Source organism: Lissotriton vulgaris, chromosome 2_1 (assembly GCF_964263255.1).
Source record: "Lissotriton vulgaris chromosome 2_1, aLisVul1.2, whole genome shotgun sequence".
Classification (NCBI taxonomy): domain Eukaryota; kingdom Metazoa; phylum Chordata; class Amphibia; order Caudata; family Salamandridae; genus Lissotriton; species Lissotriton vulgaris.
The window spans coordinates 1,059,976,247-1,059,997,132 of record NC_141687.1 but is presented as its reverse complement, the minus strand read 5'-3'; the positions used below and the strand labels follow the sequence as shown (position 1 = coordinate 1,059,997,132).

The following is a 20,886-nucleotide window of genomic DNA, read 5'->3' as shown; positions in this document are numbered from 1 at the left end:
TGCTGTTGGAAGGGAATTATTTACATACAACCGTGTGTACGCATTATATCTTCCAAGGCCGTTTTTTTTCTTAAATGACCAGATTTTGTATGCAGCCATCAAGGTCTTGAATTTAGTTCTCTTGAAATAACTAGGGTCTGTATATTTCAGAAAAGCATTGGGAGCCTCCCCCCGCTATCAATAATGTATATATATCAGTGGAGCCTGGAGTGTCCTCCATCTCCACTAGACCTCCCCCTATAAGCCCAGACATATATTGCAATGCTGCCGCCCAATGATACATTTTGAAGTCCGGGACAGCCCACCCACCACGGTTCCTAAGAAGTGACATATATTGTAGGGCCCGCTTCGTCTTGCTGTGCGCCCATATAAATCTATTGGACACCTGCTCTAATATAGTGTACCACCTTGCCTCAAATGTTAACGGGATTGCCCTAAATATGTATACAAATTTTGGCAGCACTATCATTTTTATAACATTGACCAGTCCTACTATAGAAAGGTGAAGGTTGTGGAGTCTATGGAGATCTTTTTTTGCCTTATCGATTATTGGCTCCAAGTTCCTAGCTACTACTTTATCCAAGTCTGCTGACTTAATCCCCAGATATGTTCCTGATTCCACTACCCGCCTATCAGAGCAGGCCACCTTATTGTTTTTAATTATTTGTGTTTTAGGGCCGTTATGGGCATATTCAGAGACTCGGCCAAACTCCGCAGCTTCCCCTTCAATTTCCCTGATAGCCTCTGTAGGAGCTGGAGTAATGACTGCTACGTCATCAGCGTATGCAAGTACTTTATACTCGCAACCCAAGGTCTTTACAGGCAAGATGGTCCTATTTGCTTCGAGCCTCCGAAGCAGGGGGTCCATATACAGCGCAAAGAGCAGTGGTGAGCACGGACATCCCTGCCTCGTACCTCGCTATTGGCATTGTCATTTACAATGCCAATAGCTTAATCACTCGCAAATGCGAGATCTATTGCATTTGCAATGCAATAGATCGCGTATTTACGCGAGTTTGAGATATTGACATTGCAAATAACAATGCGTTTTATTTATGTTTCAAAAACCAAAACAAATAAAAGTTGGCACATATAATATATATATATATATATATATATATATATTACCTACTGGCGGTCGCCAGTAGGTAGTTATAGTTAGGATAATTTTCAATGTTAAATCTCAACATTCTATTTTGAATAACTTTGGCGCCGGTTGACGAATCTGCCTGAAATTTTCAGGAAAATGGTCTCATGGCGGTCCGGTCCTTCCCTGAAAGTTTGGGGGGGATTCGTCAAGCGGGGGCCGAGATAAAAGGGGGGTCCCAAAACGCGTTTTCCCCATGTTAATTTCCATAGGGCGGTCGATTTCACTTTTAGCCCGAACGGCTGAATGGATTTCCACCAAACTTGGCAAAATTGTAGGGACTGGTAGCCCGATGTGCCTTTGCTATGTCTCAAGATATGTGCTCCAGTGGATTTTGAGTAATTTAGGTTCAAAAAAATATATATATCTATAGCCGCGCTCCCGTGCGCGCACGGGAGTGCGCTCCAGGCGCGACACGCGACTTGCGCGCAGGAAGCTGATTGGATCTCAGTTGTCTGTAAACATTCTAAACAGTGCGGAGCGGCCGCCATCTTGTGTCTCGGTAAAATCGAGACACAAGGGGTTTGAAAAAAAAAGGGGCAAATGACCATAAGGGGGAAGAGTAGACCCCCTCTGACCCCCTAGGTTTGATGTAGGGACTAAAATAGGGTCCTGCAGGGCATTAAAAATTTTTTTTCGTTTTGCGCGGGGATATGCGCTCTCCCGTGCGCGCACGGGAGTGCGCTCCAGGCGCGACACGCGAATTGCGCGCAGGAAGCTGATTGGATCATAAGGGGGAAGAGTAGACCCCCTGTGACCCCCTAAATCCAGGACTATATTTATGAAGGCCTTGCGCTGTTAGTTTTGCGCTTCCTGTGCGTCAATTTTTGTGACGCACCAGCGGTGTAAAAAAATGCGCATTGTTATGCAATATTTAAAAAGTGACGCATCTATCTAGATGCGTCACTTTTTAAATATAGTGCAACGAGGTACATTTTATTACACTGCTGGTGTTATGCGTCACTTTTCTGTGCGCACTCCTTATGACGTTCCAGATGTGTCATATTTAATGTATGACGAATCATGTTGCAGATACAATATGGCGCAGAGTTTTAAAAAGTGACCCATGTACCTAGATGCGTCACTTTTTAAAAATAGCGTCAGGTATAATGTATGCAGAGGGGGTGTTCTCCCGCAAAAAGCTTTGTAATAGCGACGCAGTGAAATCTTTGAGATTTCACTGCGTCAGTTTTAGGATGCTGTTGCGTCAAAATCTTGTGCCTGCTTTACAGCAGGTGTTAGACTGAGGCAAGACCTTTCATATGCTGCTTTCCCCATTTGAAAGGACACATTACTGGAGTTGCGTCACTTTTGTGACGCACTCCAGCAATGCGTTACTTGGAATGTCATAAGGAGTGCGCACAGAAAAGTGACGCATTGCACCAGTAGTGTAAAAAAATGTGTTGCGTTGCGTTATATTTAAAAAGTGAGGTATCTAGGTAGATGGGTCACTTTTTAAAATCAAGCGCCACATTATATCTGCGTGAGGTATAATGCATGCAGAGGGGGTGTTCCCCCACAAAAAGCTTTGTAATAGCGACGCAGTGAAATGTTTGAGATTTCACTGCGTCACTTTTAGGATGCTGTTGCATCCTTTAAATATAGTGCAACGAGGCACATTTTATTACACTGCTGCTGTGATGCGTCACTTTTCTGTACACAGTCCTTATGACATTCCAGATGTGTCATATTTAATGTATGACGAATCATGTTGCAAGGAGTTACAGATACGTCAGTATTTCTGACATATGTGTAAACATAAAAGTGATGCGAGGCCGGCGCAAAATTTTGACGCAATAGCATCCTAAAAGTGACGCAGGGAAATCTCATAGATTTCAGTACGTTGTTATTACCAAGCTTTTTGCGAGGGATTGCCCCCTCTGCATACATTATACCTGATGCAGATACAATATGGCGCAGAGTTTTAAAAAGTGACCCATGTACCTAGATGCGTCACTTTTTAAAAAATAGTGTCAGGTATAATGCATGCAGAGGGGGTGTTCCTTGCAAAAAGCTTGGTAATAATGACGCAGTGCGTCACTTTTAGGATGCAGTTGCGCCAAAATCTTGCGCCTGCTTCACAGCAAACCTTTCACATGGTGCTTTTTCCATGTGAAAGGACACATTACTGGAGTTGCGTCACTTTTGTGACGCACTCCTGCAATGCGTTACTTTTGTGTTTAGAGATATGTCAGAAATACTGACATATCTGTAACTCCTTGCGAATTGATTAGTCATATATTAAATATGACATATGTGGAATGTCATAAGGAGTGCGTCCAGATAAGTGACGCATCGCTATTTTCACGTAGCGATGCGTCACTTTTCAGAAATGAGGCCTCCAGTTTATTCACTGTCATAAATTTCTTTTCTAACACTCACCTTCTTTCAGTCCTCCTACTTCACTTCCTTTCACCTCTCATACCTTTCTGTTCTTTCTTACTCATTCTCCTTTCAATTATCAATGCACTATATTTCACTTACTCTTCATTTTTTAAGATTATAGCTCTTTGATGAGAATTGGAGGTAGTTCTGAAAAGAACTTTTGGTTTTCTTCTTTTAACTGAAGAGGAACAAAAACAGGGAATAGAAACTGCTCAACAGGAGCAAAAAGAAAAGAAAAAAATTAGGGGTGGGAAGGGCAGTGATGGTTCTCTAATGCCCGAACCATGAGCAGGACACTTTGCTCCCCATAGGTGAGGGGTTGATTGCAGTATCTGCATCTGACGACCCCATGGTTGAATGCAGGTTGGATGTTTGCCACCTGCCCCTGAGATTGTTCTCTTCCAGAAGAAGTTGCTCCTCCTGTTGATGTAGAGGCCCCACCTCTGGGAACCTCCTGTGCCAGAGCCCTGACACTTTCTCGGGCAAAATTCTGGGGGTGCCTGGTCTCCACATGGCGAATCATAGTGAAGTTGCCAAAAGAGTATTTTTTTTGGGGGTTACCCCGTGACAGGACCTTTTTGCAGATCCTGCACTCTACTTTTGGTGCATTCACCTTCTTCTGGTCTGCTGGGAATTTAAAGAATTTCCAAATGAAATGTCCCTTCACCTTTGGGGTAGGTGGCTCTTCATCAATGAAGTCATCTTCACTGCTGGATGATCTGGCAGCCATGATGAATCCAGGAATATGGAGCAGCAAAAAAGGCAGGTCTTTCAGTCACAAAAGTGAAAGAAGAAGTGAAGGAAATGGGTGGGGATTTCATTCATTGTAAAAAAAAACTGTTAGCAACCAATGAAAAGTGTTATTTTAGGGTCACATGACCTGACGCGCTTACGATGCGCGCTCGGGTGCACTTCCGGGTGCGTTTACGCAGCGCGATCGTAGGCGCTTCCGGGGCGCACACGTGGCGCGATCGTAGGCGCTTTTGCGTGCGTTTAGGCGCCGCGCACGTATGCGCTTCCGAGGGCACGTACGTTGCGCGCCGAAGTGACGTCATCAATCTTTAATAGAAATGCATAATCATTTTCCATATTAAAAAAAACAAATTTTATTTGTATGGTACGAAATGTTTTGCATTATTATTAACTTTTCATTCATATTTTTTTTTGACGAACGACAGTTGCGCTCTGGGTGCGCTTTCAGATGAGCGCACGGAGAAGCTTACAGGAGAGCTTAGCTGAAAGCTTCCCCGAGCGCGCACCCAGAGCGCAAAAAAAAAAAATTATAAAAAAAATGAATACTTAAAAAAAACAGCAAATTGTAAAAAAAAAAAAGGTTAGAAACTCGATATACAAAGGAATTAGGATTTAAAAAACCTATGAAATACACTGAAAAAACCATAGGTTTCACACCAGTTATAGTTAGGAATTAGCATTTAAAAAACCTTTGAAATTCACTGAAAAAAACCATAGGTTTCACACCAGTTATAGTTAGGAATTAGCATTTAAAAAACCTATTAAATTCACTGAAAAAACCATAGGTTTCACACCAGTTATAGTTAGCTGGAAATTTTACTGATATAAAACCATTGAAATTCCCACGTTATAGTTAGTCGGACTCACTATAACTTGCGCGTGCAATGCACTGCTGATGACGTCACATATTACATCACTCATGACATGGTCAGTGACATCACTCATGACATCACTGATGACACCATCCTTGTGACATAGTGACAGACCTCCTCTCAGTGTAAAGTAACCCTTGAGACACATATTCAAAAATAGAAACTGAAATTTTTAAAAAATGGACATACCTATATCAGTTACAACAAGCAATTCTGTACTTCCACTATCTATATACTCATCCACTCATTCACCAACAGTTCTATATAGTCACTCATACATATACTCACTCATCATATGAAGAGATACACCTATACATTCTGTTACACACCGACATTCATCCAAAAGTTACTCACACACATATTCACACGTGCAAATAAACTATTGAACAACCATTTATTTGAAAATAGAGTTATACACACACTTCCACCTTACTTCTATTGAAAATTACACATATTTATTCTCTTAAACAATCACTTATAGAAACACATACTTATTTAAACAGGAAATCTTACAATCTCTTACTCTCACATATACTCAGTTATATACATCAATATTCATATATACTAGATTAAAACATATGTAGTTACTGATAAAGACACTAGTGAGACAGTCATTCACTCACTAACAAACACATATAGACACTCATCCACCCATACAGTCCTGTACATATGCTGTCTTCAAAACACATACAAACAAAGAGTCAGTCACTCATGCATCTATGTGCTAAGTAATACCTCCACCAAACCATATAGACACTCATACTAATACTAATAAAAATATCAAATAACCCATATACATACGCATGTAGCTACTTATCAACACATGTAGCCACTTATACACAAAGTGAAACACTAATATATGTATTTAAATATTTAAACATAACTCACTAATATTTATTTTTCAGAAAGACACATATTCACTGGATGGTGTCATCAGTGATGTCATGAGTGATGTCACTGACCATGTCATGAGTGATGTAATATGTGACGTCATCAGCAGTGCATTGCACGCGCAAGTTATAGTGAGTCCGACTAACTATAACGTGGGAATTTCAATGGTTTTATATCAGTAAAATTTCCAGCTAACTATAACTGGTGTGAAACCTATGGTTTTTTCAGTGAATATATATATATATATATATATATATATATATATATATATATATATATATATATATTCCTTCGTGATTCCACACGCTCCTCTCCGTATGAAAAAACACGAGCCCAAGTGCATCCAGAAGTGTTTATTTTAGCAAAAAGACAACAGAAAACTCAACGCGTTTCGGGATAGTCTCCCTTGCTCACTCGTGATGCACTTGGGCTCGTGTTTTTTCATACGGAGAGGAGCGTGTGGAATCACAAAGGAATTGCAGGGCTCGCCACCCAGCACGAGCCCACATCGTAAGAGGTCGTGTCAAGGCGGCGTTTCAGCGCTAGCGGAAACTAAATTGATTGAATATATATATATATATATATATATATATATATATATATATATATATACACACACACATATATATGTGCATTATGTGTGCGCGTAGATGTAGTGAGAGGTAGAGTAGTAGAGAGAGTAGTAGAGAGTGAGTAGTAGAGAGTGAGTAGTAGAGTGCGTAGTAGAGTATTAGAGTAGTACAAAGTGAGTAGAGAGTAGTAGAGAGTGAGTAGTAGAGTTTGAGTAGTGAATAGTAGAGAGTAGCAGACAGTAGTAGAGTGAGTAGAGCGCAGTTGAGAAGTAGAGTGAGTAGAGAGTAGTAGAGAGTGAGTAGTAGAGAGTGAGTAGTAAAGAGAATTAGATTAGTAGAGTGAGTAGAGAATAGTAGAGAGTGAGTAAAAAGTAGTAGTGAGTAGAAAGTAGTAGAGGGTGAGTAGTAGAGAGTGAGTAGTAGAGTGAGTAGTAGAGCGTGAGTAGGAGACAGTGAGAAGTAGAGTAGTATTGATTAGAGAGTGGATAGACAAATGAGTGAAAGCATGTATGGATGAATTGATGAGTGAAAGAGTAAATGAATGGATGGATGAGTGAGTGAAAGAGTAAATGGATGGATGACTGGGCGGCTGAGCGGAAGGATGAGTTAAAGGATGGATGGGTGAGTGCAAGGGGTATGGATAGATGGGTGTAGTGGATGGATAGATGGATGGTGTGAACTAATTGGTGGATGGATGACTAAAAGGAAGGATGACTCAATGAGTGAAATGGCGGACTTTCATTGTGATCGTTTCTGGGAGAGTTGGGGTGCATCTTGGTAAATGTTAAAAACTGTAGTCATAATGCCAATGCCTTTCATCCTTCCGAGGCCGGTTGGGTAGTGTCTGCGGGCGCTCAGGAGACATGGCAGGCGCTGCCTGTGAGAGGTGAAGGGGGTATTGCACGGGAGGTTGCGGGGAGGGCCGAGGGTGATGGGTGCGAAGCACATTGTCTCCTTCAGAGGTTAATACCGGTGGTGGCGGTAGAAAACCGGCCAAGTGTCGAGCCCACATTTAGCACATCTCGACCACAGAAAGGGTCGACTTGCATGTAAAGGGTTTCAGGAACGTGATGATGACCACTCCCACTTATCATCAAATCAGCACGCGAGGCTTCGGGTGAGACCACCCAGGCAACCAATGCGGTAGAGGCTTCAGACCCAGCTCGGTGAGCAGGCCTGCACCGGCTCCAGCGCGGAGGCAGTGCTGCCAGTGCACAGTCCAGGTGGAGGCGATAGGTGGAGGGCAGGCGCTGTCGCCACTAACTCCGTGTACACCCACGTGCATTCTGCTTGCAGTGAAGAGCTCACTCTCAGAAGCACTGCAAAAAGTGAATGCACTGTGTAGGCAGCTAGGACCCTCTGGATGCTGCACTGCTTGGCTGCTCTCCAAGGCCACACCACAAAGATGGAATGCTTGGCTGCATTGTAAAGAGCCACTTCCGGCACTGCACACCTGGATTACTGGAAACAGCACACCCTGGTTGCGCGTCCCTGCCCCGTGTGATTCTCTGATTGCATAACACCTCTGCAACCCCGGGCCTGCAGTGCACACATGGATTCTCGGCTGCACTGCTGGATCCATTGGCTAGGCTGGGCTCCCAGGTGAGAGCACTGCACGGACCGATCTCTTAGCTTTCAAGGCATGGCTGCGCCCCCACCTGCAATGTCTGAGTATTCTGGCTGCAGCCCACATCTGGATCCTTTGGCTGAACTACACAGTCAAATTTCCTGCTACACTGCAAGGCTGGGTTCCCGAGATACACTGCAAAGCGCCTTCGCTTAATTAGCGTCAGCAACTGAATTCCTGAGTCCTAGGTGATCGAGCAGCACTGGGTCTCCTAACTGCACTGCACAGCTCGGCTTCCTTGTTAAGCTGCAAACCTGTATGAATTACTTTGCACATCTGGATTGCCTTGCTCCAGAGATAAAACAACCGTGCCCCCGGTTTTCCTTCCCTGCATCAACAGCTAGATTCCCTCGCTACACCATAAATATCCCGACTGCACTTATTCCACTGTCACACTGGATTCCCTGACTGCATTGCGCGGCTGTATCCATCGCCTCATGCTCTTATCCTTTAAAGATCCACTGACAGCTATTGAGTCCCGAGATGTGCTGCACGGATAGATCATCACACTGCATTCCGAAGATCAACCCCCTACGCACACTGGATTCACTCATTTTATCAAGATCTCCTGTTCAAACTGTACAGTAAGATTCCCTCACTAGCTGTACATATCCCTGACTGCACTGGTTCTCACTGACACAAACACTAGATTCCATACTGCACAGCTGGATCCCTTCATTCTATGAAGCTCCCTGACTACCTTGGTTTCCCGTCTGAGTTGCACATTTGGATTCCCCCCACAGGGCATACATACCCACTGACTGCAGTGGATCCCACAGACACCAACACTGGATTCCCTGCTTGCACTGCACAGCTGGATCCCTTCAGCCACTGGCTGCTTGGGTTCCTTGTCTAAGTTGCATAACTGGATTCTCCCACAACACAATGTCCCCAGAGCGCACTGTAGTCCGTGCATAACTGCTTTGAAGCACTGTATTCCCTGGCTACACTGCACAGTGGAATTCCTTGCTGCATTACAAAGTTGAAGTGCGTGGCTGCACCGCTGAAGATGCCTGGATATGCACAGCTGGATCTGCCCATACACTACAGGGATTGATTCCCTGGAAGCCCTGCGTGCCCGGCACCTCTCACGGACACAGCCATGCCTTCTCCCCCACTCACGCACTCACCGCCCGAGCCTCCTACTTACCCGAGATGAGGCAGGGCGGCACTATGCTGCGGCTGAAGCCTTTGCCCCCCAGCACCTGGCAGCTGTCGGCGCAGCTCCGGCCCGGGCTTCCCAGAAACAACACGGCGGCAAAGAGGAGGCAGCAGCCTGGGCAGGAGGGACCCACGCGACCAAGGGGGCTGCACGGGTCGGGGGATGTCAGGCTGGAGCGGGGGAGCAGGGCTCGGGCCGCGGGGATGAGCAGACCCTGGGAAGGGCGAGGAGCAGCCCGGGTGAGCCCTGGAGCCATAGCCGGCGAGCAGAGGACAGCGCACCATGTACTGCTAGCCCTACCCATATAGGAGATCACAGGGGAAAAGCAAGCCCGGCGCAGACAATGAGGCGAAGGGCGCCCACGGGGTCCTGGTGCACACCCTGTATCCGCGCTGCCTCCCACAGGAGCGCATGGGACCAGGGGAGGACCAGAAGAGACAAAGGAGCAGAAAGAGACAAAGGGGCAGAAAGAGCCCGCAGGGTCCTTGTGCCGACAGCGTTCACAGCCAGCCACCGATAGGGGTAACATGGAAACAGGGCAAGAGCAGCACAGGCGTGCTCATCTACAATGCCATTGGAACGAGTTTGTGCTACATAAAACTGCACAAATAAATAATAACAAGCGCCAACGGCACCAGACAAGTTTGGGACAAGCATGTGTGGCAGCTATTTGCGTAAGCGCGGTCATGGGTAGGGTGGAAGTGTTTACTTTGAATGCACGGCAGTGCATTTACTTGAACCGTATTCCATATATATATGTGAAACAGACCACTCTGTGTAAATTAGGTGTTAGGATCATCGTCGCTGCTGCATTCCCCAGATGGAAAGGAATGCTACTGGACGGTTGCGAACAACACAAGCATTTAAGTCGCAGACGCCATGACGTACACTTTTCTCTCTTTACTTCCTGCTGGCGTAAAAGCTTTCTTATCTTTTTTATGGGGCCATCTGTTGGACCCATAAAAAAGATGAGAAAGCTTTTACGCCAGCAGGAAGTCAAGTAAGCCAGTCTGAAAAGGACGGGGCTTAGAGAGAAAGAAGAACTTTACTAGGACCTCTTCTCCAATAGCTGGCCACCGTTTTGAATGAACGGTGACGCCAGCCAATGGAAAAGAGGGGCAGGGCTTAACCTCGCTAGTGAAAGTCCCTCTATGTCATTAAATCTGGCCAGGTGGACTGCGCAGGTACGCAGTCTTTCGCAGGCCGAGACCTAAAAATATACAGGGGATGAGGAGGGACAGGAGAGCAAGGAATGAACAAGAGAATGGATGAGAGATTGCGGTAGTGAGTGAAAGAGCGAGAGTGATGCCCCTCCATGGAGTGCTAACTTGGAAACAAAAAAGATGTTAAAAAGTTATGCTCCAGAGATTGTACGAACACAAGAATAGGGAGCTACAGCAGATTGCAATTGAGACCTAAAAAAAAGTAGCATACTCCAGGAACTTGCACTTTCTCTGTGTTAACGTATGTGCCACTTAGCAAATTAGTTTTTGTTTTATTATATATAAATATATATATATATATTATTGTTGCATATACATATCAGCCCTCACAATGGTAAAGCTCTGCAGAATGGTTTGGGACTGTCTTTATGATGATGAAATCCTTATTTCAACAGAAAACTGTTTTTATTTCCCTGTATGTCATAGTTTCTTGTGAAATATGGCTTTTTATATCTCTGCATTTTCTGCTTTACAACACCCAAACATGTAATTATAATCATTATATACGCCATGACATTAGACATAACTGTCCCCCATTGGCCCAACAAAGTATGACATTTGGAGCAAATATAGATGATAAAATATTGGTCATATTTATTACTACAGTGCAAAAATCTAATTCCTGGTTTCGGTTAACTACAATGAAGCTCCATATTCTGGATACTCTGGACTTGGTGAAACTTGAAGTCATCTCAAATTCACACCATGGGCCGATACAATGAGACTGTGCCATGGTTCTGTACAAATGCTTTAACTGATAACTAACTCACATGAAAGAACAGCATGGCATCATTGTTGGGGGGTTAGGAGGGGCTTAAGTATTAGTCCCTGCCTGCACTCAAGAATGGTAACAAACAGGATAATTACACTCCACGTAGATAACAAAACTAATATGCTAATAAAAACATAAGCCTTACCCTTAAAAAATTCACAACTAAACTGAATCTATGGTTATCATTTTCAGTCAAAACACAACTGAAATATGCCACAAAATGATTACCACTCACAACATTGCATGTGACGGAGTCATCAACATCTCCTTTGAAACAGCGACATTCCTGGAAAGCTGGAAACACGCCGAAATCAACGCCCTCCTCAAGAAGCCCAAGGCGGACCCCAAGGACCTCGAGAACTTATGGCACATCTCCCTGCTCCCGTTCCCGGCGAAGGTCATCGAGAAAATCATCAACATGCAAATGGCCCGGCACCTGGAAGACAACAACATCTTGGACCCGTCCCAGTCCGGGTTCAGACGAAACCACAGCACCGAGACAGCCCCATCACCGCCACAGAAGGCATCAGGTGCCAACTAGACAACGGAGTAACATCAGCCCTCATCCTCCTGGACCTGTCAGCCACCTTCGACACGGTCTGCCATCGCACTCTAAAGACACGCCTCCTAGACGCCGGAATCCAAGAGACGGCCCTTGACTGGACCACGTCCTTACTCTCCGGCAGAACCCAGAGCGTCCGCCTCCCGCCGTTCCGATTCGAGGCCACCGACATCAACTGCGGCGTCCCCTAGGGCACATCCCCCAGCCCGACGCTGTTCAACGACTACATGGCCCCCCTCACACAAGTAGCCCGCCAACACGACCTCAACAACATCTCCTACGCCGATGACACTCAGCTCATCCTCTTCCCACCCGAAGTGCCCGCACACCGCCAAAACCAACCTCCACGAGGGAATGAAGGCCGGCGCCGACTGGATGAGGAACAGCCGTCTGAAGCTGAACTCGGACAAAACTGAGGTACTCATCCTCTGACCCACCCCCTCAGCCTGGGACGACTCCTGGTGGCCGACCACACAGGGAACAGCACCAACACCCTCCAACCATGCATGCAACCTAGGATTCATCCTCGACTCCTTCATCTCCAGGTTCAAAAAGGTCAAAGCGGTCTCCTTTACCTGCTACAACACCCTCCGCATGCTCCACAGGATTTACAAGTGGATCCCGACCGAAACAAGAAGAACAGTGACACAGGCCCTCGTCAGCTGCAGACTGGACTACGACAACGCCCTCTACGCAGGAATCCCAGCCAAACACCTACAATTAGTACAACGCATCCAAAACGCCTCCACCCGACTGATTGTCAACGTCCCCCGCCGCAGCCACATCACCACCCACTTGAGAGACCTACACTGGCTCCCAGTCGACAAAAGGATCACCTTCATGCTCCTCACCCACACACACAAAGCACTCCACAACGCTGGACCAGCCTACCTGAACAGCAGATTCAGCTTCTACACCCCCACCCGCCAGCTCCACTCAGCCAGCCACACCCCTGACCCCCGCATCCAACAAACAACCTCTGGTGGCAGATCCTTCTCCTACCTTGCTGCCAAGACCTGGAACACCCTCCCTACCAACCTACGGCAGACCCAAGACCTACTCGCCTTCAGAAGACTCCTCAAGACCTGGCTCTTCGAGCAGTAGCGGCACTCCCTCCCCTCAGCGCCTTGAGACCCTCACGGGTAAGTAGCGCGCTTTACAAGTACTCTGATTGACTGACTACAACCAATATTGACAACATCACGGCAGCACTAATCTCAATGGAATCACAATGGGCAGCATAAAGAAGATGCTGCCTTCCTTGCAAGTGAATTGTTACTTTTTATTTCCTTCAAGCTGCTATGTAGCAGATCAGTTTCCATGCTTTTCTTTCTTTTAAAAAGGAATTAAAATTGGGATGAATCAGTCGTTTCTTTTCATTTCGAATTTTCAACAGCCCGCATACAGGAAGAAACATACGTAATCTCAAACGAATGCATTTAACAGACAGCGAAGCAAAATCAATTTTTTGTTCCACCCACACACTGGCTTCCATCACCTCAAAATTCCAATCAAAGCACAAAAGTCTTAATCAGTGAATTTCAAAATTGTCAGGAACAAGTCTTACAACCGGCAAATTACCTCAGAAACATCTACTCATGGCACCATTTTGCTTAGAAAACGGTATATGCATCTTTGACATTCTCATAAAACTGGAACTCCCCCGGCAAACGACTATTTTCATTCATAACAAATGCAGCTAGATCTAGACCTTTCCTTTTTTTTTGTTTACACAGTTACAGTGTGCTAAGGGCCCTTTCCATTATTCCCATCTCAAGAAATAGTACTAGCACATAAAGCCAGAATATACAAATTATAATCTACAGTACCCATCAGTATTCAGTTGGGCATGGGCCGAGGAGAATGGAAAATGAAATAAAGAAAAGAAAACAGTCCCCACTATCTAAAATCATCCCTAGCCTTAATTACATTAGAACTCTACATCACTACCAAATTAATCAAACTAAACTCCCTACACTCCCCCCCCTTCTAGCCATATCACTTCCACCTCTACTCAATTCTTCTCATTAGTCATCATTATGCATAGGTCTCTCCAACTCATCTAGGCCAACAATGAAAGCGGGTGTGCGCCGCCATTATGTGCTCGTAGACCATGGCAGTGTTAGGGGTGACTGCACCGTTGTTCTTGGGGGCTAGCATTTGAATTTCCTAACACCGGTACATCAATCTCACTGTCCTCATCACTATCCTCTCCTGGGTCTTTTAATAATCCCTCTAACCGTCCCCATGCTTTGGTCGCTTCCAATGCCTTTTCACTAGTCGTTCTCTTCGCCAATTGCAATCGCACTATTCCATCACATTCCGCCCACTTAATGAACTCCTTCCATCTAGCTAAGTTGGGGCCCCTTTGTGCTTTCCAATACCTCGTAATTTTCCTTTTTGACAGCAACAACCCCTTATCCCAAAATTTACTAGTGATCTTGTTTCCAGCCGTGTGCGGGAACCAATGAAGCACGCATGATCCCATTGTCAATTCCAGCTCTCTGTCCGTTATAATGTTAAACAGGGCTACTACCTCAGTCCAATGCACAGGTTACTTAGCTTCAGTAATGATATATCTGTAAGAAACAGTAGTTCGTGTTAGATTCCTTACCTTCGAATACCCCCAGGCGTCAGACTGGATCCGGAAAGTTTTTTTCGTCAGCAGAACCCTTGCGTGTCGGTAGGCGTCGAAGCGGCTCCGCATCCGTCGTCCGCGTCGTGATCGCCAGCGGAGTACTTAGATGCCGCCCTCGCGTGCTGACATCAGTTCTGTACACAGCTTTCCTCGCCAGGAGCCATGAAAGAAACCGACACTGGTGCCATGAAACTAGGGCCCTCAAAGGGAGATACCTTAACCCTAGATATCGGTTCGCAGAATGGGGAGGATGGGTGGGGCTGTAAGGAATCTAACACTAACTACTATTTCTTACAGATATATCGTTACAGAAGGTAAGTAACTTGTGCATCTGAAAGAAACAGGTTAGTGTTAGATTCCTTACCTTAGAATAGATACCCCAGCAATACCAACCCCGGTGGTGGGTCTGCAAACTAAGATCACACCAGAAAGTCCTGGAGAACGGAACGGCCGAAAAAGCCTTCTCTCCAGACTTGGCTGTCCAGGCAGTAGTGCTTAGCAAATGTGTGCAGCGAGGCCCACGTAGCTGCCTGTCAGATGTCCTGCAAGGGGACTCCCCGACCCAGGGCAGTAGTAGCCACAGTGGCCCGAGTGGAATGGGCGCGCAGCCCCACAAGAGGCTCCTTTTTCGCCAAGGAATAACCAACCTTGATGCACAAAACAACCCACCAAGAAATGGTCTGCTTGTGCACCGCCCGTTCCTTCTTAGCGCCCACGTAACCAACAAAGAGCTAGTCATCAACCCGGAACTGGCGTGTGCGGTCCAGATAAAAGGAGCGCGCACGTTTTGGGTCCAGACGGTGGAGCCTCTCTTCCTCTTTCTTTTTCTTTTTTTATTTTAGGAGTTTTATATAGCGCTGGCCGGACCCGAGGGTATCAGAGCGCTTCACAACAGGATATGTATAAGTAAGATAACGAGTACAACACACAAAGATAAGCGTTCAGCAAGTCCACAGATAAAATACGCATAAAAATAAGATAGACCAGGGGTGATGAGGGCAAAGTAATATCCTGAGAGCTTCACGTAGCGGTGCCGACCCCATGTGATGGGGAGGAAGGAGGGGGAGAGGTTGGTACAGGTGCGTGCAGTCTGAAGGCAGACAAGTTAGAGCTTGAAAGTTACGTAATTGGTTTTGGAAAGGCACGGTTGAGGTAAAGGTCTTTTAGGTGGGGTTTAAACTTTAGAAAGGAGGGAATAGTTCTGATGTCCACAGGGATGGCGTTCCAGATTTTTGGAGCATTCCCTGCAAAGGAGCGATTTGCTGTTTTCTGTTTGTGTGTTTTTAGGGGGATGAGAAGGAGGGAGTTTGAACTTCTGGGACTTCTAGATTGACCGGCTTTCTTGAGTTTTGAGGCTAGGTATTCTGGTTTCCCTGTGTGCAAGGCTTCGTGTTTCAGGCAGGACGTTCTGAAGCTGGCGCGCATTCCAACTGGGAGCAATTTTACATCTGAGTGCGGGAGAAATGTGGTCACATATTTTTTACTCCTGAGACCATTCTGCCTGCTGCATTGAGGGTGGTTTTTAGGGGTACTAGGTGGGATAGAGGGGTACCAGAGAAGATCGCGTTTCCGTAGTCCAGTCTGGGTAACACAAGAGATTGGGTGGCTTGTTTGAGATCCGCAGGTGGTATGTAGGGTTTGACTTTGTTGAGTAGCTTCAGATTAAAGAAGACGCTCTTAGCAGAGTTTTTGATGTGGTTCGTCATGGATAATTTGTGGTCCAGGGTGATTCCAGTGATTTTAGAGAGTTAGTCAGAATGGGATTCGCGTTGAGAGTATCAATGGCTTTCAGCCACTCCGTCAATTGCGGGTTTTCTTCCTTGTTGGAGATAAGGAGGATTTTGGTTTTACCTTGATTGCACGCGAGGGTGGCGTCTAAGTACTCAGACAACGTCATCCCAGTGATCACGATGCTGTCGACGGACGCGGAGCCGCAGACGACGCCTACTGACGCGCAAGGGTACTGCTGATGAAAAAAAACTTTCCGGATCCAGTCTGACGCCTGGGGATATTCTAAGGTAAGGAATCTAACACTAACCTGTTTCTATCAGATAAATAGTTAGATGTGGGCACACCCATATCATGTGAGGGAAGTCCGCACCCTCCCCCTGGCAATGAGAACATTCATCCAAAGCAGTGCCAAAGTAGGTTTTGATCTTTGCTGGGGTGAGATAAGCTCTATTTAAGATATAAAAGTGTACTAGTTGAAAACGAGCGTTCCTAGTGCTCTTCCATGCTCTCTCCACTACCTCGGCCCAGGCCCTATCTGGTAGCTCTTTCCCCAAATCTTCCTTCCATTGACGCTTAAGGACACCTAGGGATCAATCGCTTGTACAGACATGTCACCACTTTAAACTTGCCCAATGAAACTACCATATAATGGCAGCCCTGGGAGGTGCGTGGTTCATTTAGGCCCGCCTTCCAGTGGTCATGGATAGCAGGAGTAAGTGACACAAAGCAAGAAATCCCCACATCTCAAGTAAAAGCGCTCCTGCAATTCTCTGAAAGGCAGTATGTTACCATCTTCGTATAGGTCCCCTATGGTAGTCAACCCTTTCTCAGCCCAGTCTGCCAAAGCCCGCCAAGAGCCTCCATGGGGCAGTGCCTCACACATGGATAGCGGTATATCAGAAGCATATGGGACCGCAATGCCAGCTCGCCTCAGACTCCATTTCCAGCACTGTCATGCCATTTTAAGATCCTCTGGTAGAGTACCAGCCAGTATTCATGCGAGTAATCCCAATGTGAGGATTCTCTCTTTTGCCTCTTCTGGGTCATGCAGCCTGCCGCTACCTGTTGCGTAAGCAATTGCAGCTGGGCAGCTATATAATAGGTTTCAAAATCTGAAACTGTCCATCCCCCTTCTGACCTCGGGCGATCAAGACAGTCAAAGCCACCCACCGTCTACCAGTGCCCCACAGGAAGCCTGTGACCATGGATATGAGCTGTTTGAAAATCCGTGCTGGAATCCAAACCGCAGGGTCCCAAAGTAATACAATAGCCTGGGAAGGGCTACCATTTTAAGTAGTGCCACTCACCCAGCCACTGACAGCGGAAGTGTCCCCCAGAACGCAAACCTACTCTCCAGGCCTCTCTGAGCTCTGCCAATGTTGCGCTCCAACATATTTGCTTGTGTGTGGTATATCTTGACCCCTAAGTACAGGAGGCACCTACATTCCCATTGCAACCCTGCTGTGGTCTGCGGACCGACTTTGTCTCCAACAGTAGGGAACAGCCCCGATTTTGCGCAATTCACTCTAAGATTTGCGCAATTCACTCTAAGTCCCGACACCACTCCCAGTTTGTGTAATAATGCCTTCGCCCCCAAATGCGCCTGCCCTCGATCTTTCAAGAACATGAGCAAGTCATAGCATATAGGGCTATGTCGTGAACATTCCTGTGTGCCTGCAATACTTGGTAGTATCATCCCGTCCTAGCCTTCGCTACCAGTGGCTCCATGGTCAGCGCAAATAGGACCGGGGACAGCGGGCATCCCTGCCTCGTACCTCTACCCCCATCCCAAGCATCAGAAATCGACATACCCGTCCTAAGCTGTGCCGTTGAGTAATTATAAAGTAAAGCCGTCCACTCTTTAAACTTGTCCCCAGCCCAAATGTTGCCATGATGTGGAGTAGATAGGGTCCTTCTAGGCTGTTGAATACTTTTTCGATATCAACCGCAAACACTGTGACCATGTCTTTAAAGTAGGTGTCTGCCTCTAGAATCTGCATGAAGCGCCGAATATTTAAGGCCGTGTTCCGAGCGGGAATAAATCCAGCCTGATCTTGGAGTAAGATAGTCAGCATGAGCGGCAATAGTCGAGTGGCTAAAATGCGACTCAATATTTTCTAATCAGTATTAAGCATAGAGAGCGGACGGTATGCAGACCGGTCCCATGTCGACTTACCAGGTGTAAGAAGAGGGCTGAAAACTGCTTCCCTCGTTGAGACTGTAAGCCTACCCAAGAGTTTTACATCATTGTAGAGCGCCACCAGTCGCATCGCCAACAATTCAGTATAAAATTCTATTGGAAGGCCGTCCGTCCCGGGCGATTTGTTCCGTGCCATAAGATTAATAGCAGCCCGCACTTCCCAGATTTCAATGTCTCTGCCTAACAACTCCGCCTGTTCGGCACTCACCTGTGGGAGTGGGAGGTCCCTGGAAAACCGATTCAAGTCATAATCTGTTTGGGTCGTCTTGCTCTCATATAAGTTCTCGTATTAATTGTAAAACAGCTTATTTATACCCTCTTGTGTATAGCAAGCACCCGCCCGGGAGTCTCAGATTTCCAGAATCGTCGAGGCTCTACGCAATGGGTTAACCAGCCAGGCTAGGAGTGCGCCAGATTTGTCTCCTTCGAAATGGGTACGTGCAATATATGCTTTGTGATCGAAACATCGAAACCGTCCCACTTGAGCCGCCACTGCCTCTCGTGCCTCCTCTGGTTCCCCCGGTTTGTCCGGCCTCCCAGGACTAGCTTTCTCCACCTCCCCTAAGTGATGTTCCATTGTCCCGAATTCGGCTAGCAGTACACTACGTACGCCCACCATCCCAACAATACCACAACTCCGAATCACTGTTTTAAAGGCGTCCCACTCCACTAAAGAGGTTGAGGCCGAACCCTCATTGTCCCTAAAATATTGAGTTATGGAAGTGCCCACATTATCACTTGGTCCTCTAATATCTCTGGGTGTAATCTCCAAGTTGGTATCCTGGCTCGCACTTGCGACCATTGAATCCGGAGTAACAGAGGGTTATGATCTGACAATGTCATAGCAAGATACTCGCTGTACTGTACTCCTGCATGTACTACCGGAGAGCATAGAAACGCATTCAAGTGCACATGAAGGTCATGTAATGCGGAATAAAAACTGTAGTCGCGCTCGCCCGGGTGTTGTGCCCGCCATGGATCCACCAGGCCCCAGCGATTCTGCCAATTTCACTTGGCCTCTGCTATCTAATGAATGGGCGCACTGGGAAGCGGGGGTGTGAGTGGTCCAAAAGCACATCCGAGATGCAATTAAAGTCCCACCAATCAAAACTGACCCAGTGATATAGGGTGCTAACTTCCCTGACAAGTGTGCAAAAAAAGCAGGTTGTTCTGTGTTGGGAACGTATATGCTCCCCAAAGCTATATCGCGCCCATCCAATTTCCTAAGTACCACTACGTACCTCCCCCTCCGGGTCTATAATCCGTTCCCTGCACTGAAAGGGAACCCCCGCTTGCACCCAAATCAATGCTCCCCGTGCAAATGCGGAACAGGCTGTGTAAACCACCTGGCCTCACCAGCGCCGTTGTAACGCTGCTCCTTCCTGCGCCTGCAAATGGGCTTCCTGCAGCAGTGCTATATGGATCCCCCTACGTACTAAATAAGCATGCAGCTTATGCCGGCGCCACAGAGTGCATACCCCGTACATTCCATGATACACATTTCAAGTCTTTGGTGGTACAAATCTCAATGATCCTACAATGAAAACTGCACTAGTGGCATGCCTGGCCCCTCTAATCCCTAATCTTAATAAACATCCCCCAACTTCCCCTCCCCAGCACAGTTACTGCTATACTAGTACCCATACAAACCTTAAAAGAAAATGCACACTAAATCCTCTGTCAACTACAGCGGTACTAGGGACTACAGCTGGCTCGGATCCTCACTATCCAGTGCACATCAGTTCCATCCTGAACAGGACAGTCCAGAGCTTACTCCAGTTCTGAGCAGCATAAATGTTCTCCTAGTCATCCTGCCCACTTTTAACATACAACCCTCACTCAGATAATACCATCCGCCGTCTGTGGTGTCACCTCAGGTAGCCGATCGCCGCTACCCCGTGACTTGTCCGAGTCATTATCCACGGAGTCTCTTGTAGAGCCAGCTTCTTCGGTTGACAGTACAGTCCGATCCCGCGCCAGCGCCACCACTACTTGTAGTGCTTCTACTTGTTCCCGAGCCATTTGGCAGGTCGTGGGTTTCTTCTGAGTTCTGTTACGGTGTGGACACAGCTGCCGGTTCACGGTTTGTTCCGGTGACTCCCCAGTGTTCTCTCCTCGCTGTGTTTCTTTTCTGTACCTCTCCAGCCAGTCCCATGCATCCTTAGGAGAGTCGACATAGTGCGTGGTCCCATCTAGTATAATGCGTAACCGGGACGGGTAGATCAGGGAATACTGGAGACCATCGTCCCGTAGCGCTTTCTTGACTGCCACATAGGAGGCTCGCCTCCTTTGCACCTCCAAGGTATAATCCAGGAACAGCGTAACCTGAGCATCATCTACAATGAAGGGGC

At 46.7% G+C, this 20,886-nt stretch overlaps 1 protein-coding gene across 2 annotated transcripts in view; it reads right to left on the bottom strand.

The window, feature by feature from the left end:
• Positions 1-20,886, bottom strand: part of LOC147731591 (signal transducing adapter molecule 2-like) — a 520,259-nt gene that overhangs the window by 306,805 nt on the left and 192,568 nt on the right. The window lies entirely within an intron of this gene.